Raw genomic sequence first — 12,607 nt, 5'->3', positions numbered from 1 at the left:
TGAAATTTAGTGGGAGTAAGGTAGTCAATGAAGTTGAACATGTGAAAATTGATTCCATTTGCTTCCGCTGCTAGATCAATGATATACTCTATGATATATGCTCGCCCTGACATTTCGTATGCTTTGAGTATGATGAGTCATTATGAATCGAATTAGGTGAAAGTCACCATATAGCTGTAAAGGTCATCCTTAAGTACTTGATAAGAACTAAGGATTTGATTATAAGTGTTTGGACGTGATTCCGAGATTTGTGTAAGGGGTTACACAGATGTCAGTTTCCTAAACACATCGGGATAATTTGGAATCCCGATCTTGCTACAATTTGTTTTATAGAAGAGTCATCTGCTGGAAGAGTTACAGGCAGTCAATCATTGTAGATTATACAACGGAAGCTGGGTACATTACCTATAAAGGTACATTACAACATTTGATAATACAAATGGAAGTAGCTTGGATTCGGCCTTATTCAAGAGACTAGGAGTAGTTCCTACAGCCGTAGATCCTATCCCTATATACTGTGAGGACACTGGGAGCTATTTTAAGGCTAGGGAGCCTAAGTGTAAGGTTAGGAAAGATTCAAGTGTTGCTGATCTTTTAACCAAGGCCTTATTACAGGCTAAACATGATAGTCATATCATCTCGAAGAGATTGAGGTGTATACCAGAATTGATGTAGATTATATGAAATATAATAATTAGATATTGTATCAATTCTTACATATATGATAATCGCATTTATCGTTTGAGTTTTATTAAAAACTCAGTTATTCAGTTTTTAACTGAATTTTATTTTAATACTTTGTTGATCCGAATAGGTTGTTAAGACAACGTTGAACCCTATTCTAGTGAACAGGATTGACATTGTATTTTTCCCCTAGTTACTTAATGAGGTGACGTCTCGGACTAACTAGATTGTGAGCCGATTGATGGCGGGTTCAACAGCCATGGGGTCATGGAGATGACTAGTCTATCACATAGACAGACTGCATGACACTCTATCGAGCACTGACCATTTATAGAGTCCCTCAATCAATTGCTTATGCCTGGTCGTGGTAGAGACTTCTATATTATTCCTATGGTTCCATTCTTATGACTAGGGACTATTTTTCTAAGTTAGTGCAGTTTCTGATTTGCTTTGGTTTTTACTTGAGGTCGCGCCATAAAAGGAGGTCGTGGGGCATTTTCTAGGTCACGGTGATCTGTATTGAACGAAGAAAATAGGTCAACAGGAGTTGTCCACCCACGTTAGGGTTTTAAATATCTTTGGGTCACTCGAGGAGTAGTGATTGGAAATGTGTGACCACGCTCGGAAGAGATCTATCGTAGATTTTTCGGTCAGACAACTACTCTCTTGATCGAGAAAACCACTCACGATATGTTCATGTTCAAGTGCGACCTGAAAGACACCTTGCATTTAGTGGGAGATATAAACGGACAAGAGAATTGGTAGCGCACAACTTGTATCGGACAAGTGGGAGATTGGTTGAGTAGGTGTCCTCCACAATAGTGCGTCTACATAATAAATCTCATTAATGGAATATACCCGGGATATATATTATTTATACTCGTCAGTTGATCAACCTATATCGTTAACGATTGGCCAACTAGGGTTTAATGTTACTGTTGTCTGACGGCGGTGTTCAGCTAATCCCATTCAGTCACACCTAAAGGAACGAGCACCAATAAAAATATAATTGTTTGTATTTGAAACAGTTAAATTAGTCCCTTGAATTTATTGACAAAAAGTTTGTCGATTGAGTTTTAATAGAGAGATCGAGTTTAGAACTCGTGCCATCGGAGGTTATTATTCAAATATGCGATAATTGATTAATAAAATTGTTATATGAGATATGTTTCAGTAATTAAATGGACTCATTTTCTCTAGGGAAAACCGGTCACAAGGGTGGGAGAAGCAAAATGATTACATCTCTTTTTTACTTTTGCTCTTCCACATGCTTTACTCTTCCCAATTTACTTTTTGTTTTACCTATGTGAGTAATGATTATAAGCATGCTCACTTGTGCAACCCACCTTTCTTCTCTCACCTATTCCCACGGCACATACACACTCCATATGAGTAATTTTGTTGTTCAATTTTTCTTACTTATAATTTTGTTACATCTCTCTAAAAACTCAAAATAATAATAAAATTAGAAGTTCTTACTAATAATTAGTAACAAAAACTCTAATATTCTAAAATAATATTACTAAGTGTTAGTAAAACAAAATCTTAATATTTACTAAATGTTAGTAGAATTAAAATTTATATTCAAGGGTAGTATTTGATGTATCTAGTTAATACTTCTCATACTAATTAGAGGCAAGTTTTTGGGTGCAACTTGAAGGTCGTCTTCTACTTTGGAGACATGGAGGATTGGAGGATATTCCACTTAAAAATACTGCTCAAGAACAACAACAATGGTTGTTGTGTTCATTTACCATTTTATCAATGTAAGGAAATCGGTTTCCCTCACTTTTAGCTTAATATTTGCATGCATGATAACTAGATCATTAGATCACTAAATTAATGTAATTTACTAATTAATCAGAGGAGTCTAATTATAGATCTTGGTGATACCCGTCGTTGTGAGTACCAAAAATAAAATTTATAAACCTATTAAAACAAACAGAAGGTAGTGGTAACAGGGTCGAACCACAGAGAGGCAGATGTAATTATTAGTTGTCTAATTCTAGTCTAAGGTAACGAATGTGGGAGTTGAGTTGATTTGATCTATAGTTAAAGGCAACAAAATACAATAAACTAAGTAAACGGATAAAACAATTATTAAAAGGGTGCAAGGATGGTCGGTTCACCGTAGTTTCGGCAGCAGCATACTAAGTAGGTCTGAAATAAAAACATGAGGCGGGAAAACAAGAGGTCCTCTCGGTCCACTCTCAACAAGTAGCGTCTTTCGATCTCGCTACGGGTCCCTAATATCACTAGTACTGACTCTCGTCCTGAAAAGTGACCAATAATCTAAACTTTACCTACCTTTCGATCTTAGCATAGTTTAGTCGTTTTAATTGGTAGTCTGACAACCTTTCCTATCTTTCGATCTAATGGGTCAGTCAATTACTAAACATTTAACTAGTCGCGTGCACTCGATTCGTCAAATATAGAATTTAAAACAATTAAAACGAAACAAAACCTCACGTGGCCAGTCGAACGACCAGGGTGTGCAGTCGATCGACCGGCATGCGACTCAGATCGTACTATTCTACTGCCGCTTAATCTACAGTTCCCCTATATCCTAGCACGAGGTATTTAGCTACTCATGATATTGGTAAAAACAACAACAATATTAACGAAATAGACTACTGAATTCATGCTTAAAATAGTTAAACAACAAATAGCAATAAACGATAATCGGTTTCGGGAAACTAACTAGCAATTCTATAATATAAATAAAATACGCAATGAAACTTAACAGAAGAATACCAAAAAGGAATTGCAGAGCCAGATCCAAACCGAAAGCGAAGAGAACTTTATTAATCGAAGAACAATAATCACAAACCCTAATTATGAAAGTAGAACTAAATCTGGATTAAGCTTGATAAAAACTGGATGATTGTTCTCAAAACCTAGCATACGTTATATAGAATACAACGTAGTTCTTATTTCCAAAACCTAACTACTATGGGCTTGCTATTCCTTGATCTTTTAATTCACGTCAAAGTAGCGGTGTGGTCGATCGACCACTGAAGCCGGTCGATCGACTGATCTATGCTGAACAGTGGCTCCTGGAAGTCGTGGTATGGTCGATCGACCATGGGCAGCGGTCAATCGACTGCTTTAGCTGATACTTGACTTCTAAATTCTCGTGGATTTGTCTTTCGGACCTCGAAATGCACACCAAGCTCGTTTCTTGAGTAAATACTTCACGTCAAATGAAATGCTAGATACTCGGGGACGGATTTGGCTCAATATCTACTCATTTCCGCATAAATCTGCATTATTACATAAAAATACGAAAGTAGACGAAATGCGGCAAATGGTAGCCTTGAACTACATAAATGAGCTCTGAAATGCGTGTAAAATAGGGTGTAAAACATCATATAATTGACACGCATCAAACTTCCCCAAACCAAACCCTTGCTTGTCCCCAAGCAAGAACTAGACTCGATCTTAAAAACCTAATGGAACGAGTTCAATCTCAGAGCGAAATGCACAAGTTAAGCCTAAACCAATTTAATGCGACAACCAACAATCAATTAGAAATGTGAATCATGCAAACGAGTTATGTAGTCGTCAAAAACTGTTGAACTGTCAACTATAGAGACTTATCAAATTGGACTCTCACGGGTCGCTCAAATCACTCAATAAATACAGGTGAATATATGTGAAAGATAGAATGAATTCATTTTGTTAGTGACACTCAACTAACTACGACCTATAAGAACATGCCTGCAATATAATATGAAAGAAATCTCTACAACCGTACATATGCATCCCAACCAAACAGATGACCTTGACACATGCCGAGGTATATATATGGATATGTGAGGTAATGGGCAGGAAAGGCAAAACATTTATGGGAATGTGGGGGTACAGGTGATCAAGCTAGTACCGTAACAAAACCATATGACAATATCCCCTTCTTGCTCAAACTTTAATCCACACGGCGCTATAGCAAGCACAAAACTCACAATCTCTGAACTAATCAACTCCCCATAAGATACAAATGAAACATGGGAGCAAAAATCGCCATTTGAATAAAGACTTGAATCATGCGAATTGATTCTTCTCTTTTCGGGCGTCGGTCGATCGACCAAGTAGAGCAGTTGATCGACTGCATTGAACAGTATAGCACTCTCTTTTTCTTTCTTTTCTGAATCATTTTTTTTCTTTTTTTTTTTCTTTGTTCCTTTCTTTCTTTCCTTTTTCCAACATCCCAACTTTATCTCAAAATGAGCATATGCCACCAAAAACGTAGTAACAATCCCAAATACTAAACTACTAGCTTGACAAGGGCAGGCTAAATGTAGGATGTGGTAATGGGACAAAAAGGCTATTTTTGGCAGTGTGGAGTTTATGGGTAAAATGAGAAAGGGGACCTCTACCACATGTGTCAACAAACCACGAACCGAATGCATACAGGTATTAAGCAGATTAAGTTCATATTTATGCAAATTGATGTAACATGTCTCATAAGGAGTAACTACTCACGATCTTAGATAAACTGGTCATAGATGTCACCAGTTATAGGCTCTAAAACTCAGAAAATGATGTAGTTTCCCAAAAATCAAAGTCAAGTCTCAAGTCCAACAAGAAATTTAACGAAAACTCGTAGACTATGCATATTGATTCTACTAAAAACATGTCAATCAGCAAGGCTTTAGGCGATAAACAGATGCAAATGCAATGTCATCATTGAAATACTACCGTTCCGACTCGACCTATATGCTAAAATAAACGTGCATTTTTTGAATTTTGAAATTTTTCCAATTTCTTGAATTTTTTTTGTATATATAAAGGAAAATAAACAATAATGCAAGATAAAAAATGTAAACGTGAATGCAAGCAAATGAAATGCGACGTAAAACCCTTCCCCAAACCAAATCGCACAATGTCCCCATTGTGCAAAATCATGTAATGAAGAAAAGGAAAACGGGAATTTGCGAGAAAATTAAGTAAATAAGATATGAAGTAAGGACAGGAACTCACAAGACTTTAAGCGCAGCAAAAGGAAACCTCCCCAAACCAGCGTGAGCTAGGAGGTTTCAGTAGCCAGCAGTGCTACCAATAGGTACCTGAAAAGACAATAATGCTACGCATAAAACCAAGAAAACAATTTTGAAACGATGATTATGTGCAAAAATAAGAAAATAGAAGAAATCATAAGTATGGCGGAAAATAAAGTGGAGTAGAAAACTCCCTCAAATCCGCAAATCGACCAAACACAGCAGGGGAGAGGTCGTGAACAGGTACAGCAGTGGAGGACGGTCGATCGACTACATCATCCAGTCGATTGACCAGAGTGAACAGGAACAAAAGCTCCTTGAAATCGCAGCTCAGTCGATCGACCACTCAGGCCAGTCGATCGACTGACTTTCCTGCTGTAAGTTCTGATTTTCTTCGAAATAGCTCAATAACTCGAGCTATTAAGGTCTATAAACCTGCAAATGCACAATAATACGCGCCCAAAAATTGCGTAGAACCCAAAGTAACCAACTAAAGTGTTTAAAATCCTAAGCAAACTTTTAAAAAGGCGAAGTCTCGCGCACACAAAACAATAAAAAGTTCAACGAAAGCAATAAAGTGTATAGTTTTCGAAAAAGTCTTAATCAACTAATAGTTGATCAAGAATGGCCACAGAATGGCCCACTTGGTCGGCTTCTGGCTACAAGAGGTAGCCTCAATAGTGCTCATCTTCTCAGCTGCACTCTTCTCAGCTTCAGCATCCGCAGAACTCAACGGATCGACATGTCCGACATCTTCCCACTCAATGACCTCTTCGGACTCGTCGGAATCCAGATCAGACTCCGTTACTTTGACTGGCTCATCTTCGGGCTCCTCATCCGTGCCATAGCTAAGGCATCCTAGACCGCCTCTTTGAACTATTGGCTCTTCCTTCCCCAAACCAGCTCCTGCAATATCTAAAACAGAAGAATCTTCCTCCACTTTGCTCCCAATCTGGGGCGGAGGTGTCGCAACAGGAGTAGGGGTAGAGATAGGCATATTAGGAAGTATAAAATAAGATTTCTTTTCAGAAACCGTATTGCAAGTGACGGGCCACATGGGGTCTTTCTTCCTAGCTGTCTGGGCAAAGACAATGGAATGCTTGCCTACCTTAAAGGTTAAAGTACCTGAACCAACATCAATAACTGCACCAGCAGTGTGCAGTAATGGTCTACCCAAAATGATAGGAATGTGGGAATCTTCGGGCATATCAAGTACTACGAAGTCAACAGGGAAGAAGAACTTCCCTATTTGCACGGGAATGTCCTCTAAGACTCCTATTGGCTGGACCGCAGAGCGATCAGCCATGTGTACTCCCATGTTCGTGACTGCAAACCTATTCAATTTTAGCTTCCTAGCAAGACTCAAGGGCATTACACTAATACTGGCTCCTAGGTCACATAAGGCTTTCTCAATAGGAAAGTTGTCAATATTACATGGGACTGAAAAACTACCCGGGTCTTCTAGCTTAAGAGGTGCGGTATGGCTCAAATAAGAACATGACTCCTCAATGAGTGCGATAGTATGCACAGTTTCAAGTGACTTCTTTTTAGACAGTAATTTCTTCATAAATTTCATGTAAGCAGGCACTTGATTAACTAATTCTAGGAAAGGTACTTGTACGTTTAAGCTACGAACAACATTTTCAAATTTATTAAAAGATACCTGTTCCTTTGTCGGCACCAATCTCTCTGGATAGAGGGCTGAAAGTAGCAACTTAGCCCTCTCCTCTAAATCTCTCATGCCGACATCGGTGGATTTATGCTGAAAATCTACCACCTTATCCTTGTTGTAGCTTGACCCTTCTTCAGACCGTCTCAAATGTGAACCATTAATCGACAAAGGGTCGTACATCAGAACCGGAACTGACCCATCAGCATTTGGGTATTGCCTCAACATTTTCGGGGTGGACGGACCCCGAAACAAGTGATCCCTCAAGTTATCGGGCATCGGAGGACGAAAAGAATCACCTTCAGCAGCACTGTCAGTCGATCGACCAGGTTGGTCGATCGATCGGCCCGACTTCAACAGACCGAAGCTCTTGTTTGTCGCACTTCAGTCGATCGACCGGGTGTGTCAGTCGATCGACTGACATACCTGCTGATCGTCTTTTTCTTGTTTTTATTTGTCACTGCCTTCTTCTTGCTTGGTTCCACCTCATCTTTTTCAGTGACATGCTCAGCCATAGCGGGCCCGTCAAGGGTAGACCCACTCCTCAAAGTGATAGCATTAAAGGTCTCTTTTTGCTCCGTCTGAGTCGGTAAATGTCCCGGAGCTCGAGTTGTATTCTTGCTAGCCAATTGGGCAATTTGGCTCTCTAACATCTTCATCCCGGCCTCTCTTGCTTGGGACTCCTTCAGCAACAAGTTCTTCAACTCGGCAAATTCAGAATTTTGGGATTGCTGCTGCTGCTGAGGGACATATAGAGGTTTTTGGAACTGTTGTTGCTTATGAGGGGGCACATAACTCTGCTACTGCTGCTTCTATGGAGGTTGAGTCGGATTCAAGACATTTTGGCTACTCCACCTCAGATATGGATGGACATTCGGCTCATAGTAAGTGTTCGTCTGCCTATAATGTTGAAAGGCAGCACAAGACTCGAAGGGACTAGGACAATTTTCTGAAACATGTCCCTCAGCTCCACATCTTTTGCAGACGAAAGGACCATCTGAAACAGCGTTCACATGGTAGATCCCTCCTTTTGAAGCTCTTCCCAACTCGTACTTATCATATATCGCCGTGAGAACCTCTAGTGCAGCTACAGAAGGAGATTCAGCAGCTCTCCTTTGATTTCCCCTGGAATTTCCATACTCAGCTTTGTGGGTGGCCAAATCATCAATGATCTTCCACCCCTTAGTCTCTTCCATATTCTCTTGGAATCGGCCACTGGCTGCCGCATCCAGGATAACCCTCTGATCGTCATAGAGCCCATTGTAGAACTGATTGCATAGGCTCCACTTCTGAAACCCATGATGCGGAATGGTGTGCACCAGCTTCTTGAAACTGACCCATGCCTCATGAATGTTTTCATCAGGCCCCTGTTTAAAGCTCGTGATCTGAGCTCTAATAGTATTCGTCTTCGAGGCAGAGAAATATTTCTTGTAGAATGCCAAGACAAAGATTTCCAATCGGTGATCCCATTAGCAGCTCGATCCAGGTCTCTATACCACTCCCTTGCAGCATCGCGGAGTGAGAATATAAACATAGTCTCCTTTATCTGGTCCTGGGTCACGCCGGTTGGTGGGGGTATGGAACAACAATAATCGATAAATATCTCTATATGCTTGGCTGCATCTTCATTTGCAGCTCCCCCAAATTGGTTTCTCTCAACCAAGTTGATATAAGAAGGCTTCGGTTCGAATTTCCTATCAGCTCCCGGTAATTCGAACCCCTTGTATAGATTTGCAGCTGTCGGCTCAGAGTGACTTGCTATAGTTGCTTCTTCAGCCATCTCTAAAAAATCAGGAGAAGTAACGGTCTCAGCTGATGAAGTAAAAATAGGAGATGAAGGTGGATCCTCCTCGAACAGCTCGTTCTCATAGTAACTAGACAGAGTACTCAGCTCTTCCTCTGTCGGCAATATCCTAGATGATCGTCTCAACTCGCGCAAAGTCTACTCAATCTCAGGATTGAACGGTACTAATTCACCACCTTTTGACCTGCGCATAAGAGGAAACTACAAAAAGTATATAAGAATAGCTTAAGGAACAAATAACCCTTAAACTAAGAAACAGACTAAAATAAAACAACTAAAAATTAGAACAATTGCCTCCCCGGCAACGGCGCCAAAATTTGATACCCGCCGTTGTGAGTACCAAAAATAAAATTTATAAACCTATTAAAACTAACAGAAGCTAGTGGTAACAGGGTCGAACCACAGAGAGGCAGATATAATTATTAGTTGTCTAATTCTAGTCTAAGGTAACGAATGTGGGGGTTGAGTTGATTTGATCTATAGTTAAAGGCAACAAAGGAAATAAACTAAGTAAACGGATAAAACAATTATTAAAAGGGTGCAAGGATGGTCGGTTCACCGTAGTTTCGGCAGCAGCATACTAAGTAGGTCTGAAATAAACACATGAGGCGGGAAAACAAGAGGTCCTCTCGGTCCAGTCTCAACAAGTAGCGTCTTTCGATCTCGCTACGGGTCCCTAATATCACTAGTACTGACTCTCGTCCTGAAAAGTGACCAATAATCTAAACTTTACCTATCTTTCCATCTTAGCATAGTTTAGTCATTTTAATTGGTAGTCTGACAACCTTCCCTATCTTTCGATCTAATGGGTTAGTCAATTACTAAACATTTAACTAGTCGCATGCACTCGATTCGTCAAATATAGAATTTAAAACAATTAAAACGAAACAAAACCTCACGTGGCCAGTCGATCGACCAGGGTGTGCAGTCGATCGACCGGCATGCGACTCAGATCATACTATTCTACTGCCGCTTAATCTACAGTTCCCCTACATCCTAGCACGAGGTATTTAGCTACTCATGATATTGGTAAAAACAACAACAATATTAACGAAATAGACTACTGAATTCATGCATAAAATATTTAAATAACAAATAACAATAAACGATAATCAGCTTCGGGAAACTAACTAGCAATTCTATACTATGAATAAAATAGGCAATGAAACTGAACAGAAGAATACCGAAAAGGAATTGCAGAGCCAGATCCAAACCGAAAGCGAAGGGAACTTTATTAATCGAAGAACAATAATCACGAACCCTAATTATGAAAGTAGAACTAAAACTAGATTAAGCTTGATAAAAACTGGATGATTGTTCTCAAAACCTAGCATTCGTTATATAGAATACAACGTAGTTCTTATTTCCAAAACCTAACTACTATGGGCTTGCTATTCCTCGATCTTTTAATTCACGTCAAAGTAGCGGTGTGGTCGATCGACCACGGAAGCCGGTCGATCGACTGATCTATGCTGAACAGTGGCTCCAGGAAGTCGTGGCATGGTCGATCGACCATGGGCAGCGGTCGATCGACTGCTTTAGCTGATACTTGACTTCTAAATTCTCGTGGATTTGTCTTTCGGACCTCGAAATGCGCACCAAGCTCGTTCCTTGAGTAAATACTTCACGTCAAATGAAATGCAAGATACTCGGGGACGGATTTGGCTCAATATCTACTCATTTCCGCATAAATCTGCATTATTACATAAAAATACGAAAGTAGACGAAATGGGGCAAATAGTAGTCTTAAACTACATAAATGAGCTCTGAAATGCGTGTAAAATAGGGTGTAAAACATCATATAATTGACACGCATCACTTGGACTTTCAATAAGCATGTAGGATTTGAGGTAGGATGAATTTTTAAGTGTTTTGGGGTTGATTTGATAAGTGTTTGAGTGATTGTTGTTGGTTGGTAATGGTGAGTATTTGTGAGGGAGATAAAGATTTGAGATAGGATGAAGATAAGGTTTGTGTGTGTGTGTGTGTGTGTGTGTGTGTGTGTGTGTGTGTGTGTGTGTGTGTGTACGATATAAATAAGGAAGGTCTTTGGGCTCGGGCGGTTGGGTTTGCCTCGAGCGTGTGGAGGGTTAGGGAGCCCATTTACTCTTCCAAGTTGGGTGAGTTGGCTCCAACTCGGCCGAGCTGGTCTTATCTCATGCAACTTGAGTTTCAAGTCGAGCGAGTTTTGGGGCAGGATCTCTATTCTTGTTTCTTCTTGGCTCAAGTCGTGCATCCTACTTTTTGCTTGGGCTGGATGGCCTAAGTAGTTACCCGTTGTCCCGTTATCGTAATCTTTGAATGCCCAAAATGTTTCGTCCTTACAAAAATCCCTTTTTTCTCGTTTAATCTTGAACTATCAAAATCTCGCACAAATTTTTAGATACCTTCCCTTGCATCTCTCATGCAAAAACTAAGTGACGTGCAGATACATAAAGGTGAACTACAATTCAAACATGCGATTACGCTAAAATGTAATGCAAATTAAGTAATTAAAGTGCAAATTTCAAATAAGCATCGATAAGGTAGGACTTCGCCAAACTAAATTAAAGCGCAAATTTCATTGGCAATATCCATGCCACTTAATGCTCTTAATAACCAATCAAATGCTTGCGAGTAAACTTCAAATTGGCATAGATAAGAGGATGTCAATGTCAAAACGTAGATTAGCCATGTTGGCTTGAAAAGAACTTGTTTGGCCCTCTCCTATTTGTTTTACTCTTGGCACTTTGTCTTCTTTTATTCTTCCAATTAGCAACCTTGCAAACCCTCTTCACGTATGATGCATGCTTATTGGGAGGCTTTCATTTTCTCCTATCTTTCTTGAGTTCTATGATTATGAAACTATGGTTTAACAATCCTTCGCGAGAGGAAAGAGAACTCTTGTTGCCTTGATGGGGGAAAGGCTTTTTAGATTGGGTTGTAGATGCCCAATCTTCACATATAGAGTCATTCATGTAATACTACGGTTTTTTGAGCCTCTGGGTACTCTATCGAGTGGGCCTTACCCTGTCGAGTAAGGGTGTTTTGGTTTTTAAAACAATGTTCTGTCTTAAGGGTACTCGATCGAGTAGCCTTGGTACTCGATCGAGTAGGGGGCACTCGATCGAGTAAGTTAGTTACTCGATCGAGTGGCTCGGTTTACGGGTATTGTTTTGTCGGGTTTTTTTTTTTTTTTTTTTGATGACGAGGGGGTTGAATCCCCCCCGGGCCCATGCATTCCCGCACCACCACATGGACCATGTAAGCCACCCCCTTCGGGGGCTGCAGTGGCCAAGTGATCATCGCCCTAGCTGGTAGTCGAACCCGGGACCTCTCAACTCCTGCATTTCTACAAGCTTCAAGGTTTAACCCGGCTACCACTGGAGTAACACCACTTGGTTTCATTAAACACTTTTATTAAACCTAATCACTTCTAAAGAGATTTCAAACTACGTTCTTCGCATCTTTCGC

At 40.1% G+C, this 12,607-nt stretch overlaps 1 non-coding gene across 1 annotated transcript; it reads left to right on the top strand.

Annotated features, from left to right (window-relative positions):
* The first annotated feature begins 8,643 nt into the window (after nt 1–8,643).
* LOC141636121 (small nucleolar RNA R71) lies at nt 8,644–8,750 on the top strand. The gene has a single exon (XR_012540755.1). It is a non-coding gene; the product is annotated as a small nucleolar RNA R71 (small nucleolar RNA).
* The last annotated feature ends 3,857 nt before the right edge of the window (nt 8,751–12,607 follow it).

The sequence above is a fragment of the Silene latifolia genome, chromosome Y, assembly GCF_048544455.1.
Source record: "Silene latifolia isolate original U9 population chromosome Y, ASM4854445v1, whole genome shotgun sequence".
NCBI classification, from domain to species: Eukaryota; Viridiplantae; Streptophyta; class Magnoliopsida; order Caryophyllales; family Caryophyllaceae; genus Silene; species Silene latifolia.
This window is presented reverse-complemented; position numbering and strand designations above follow the sequence as displayed.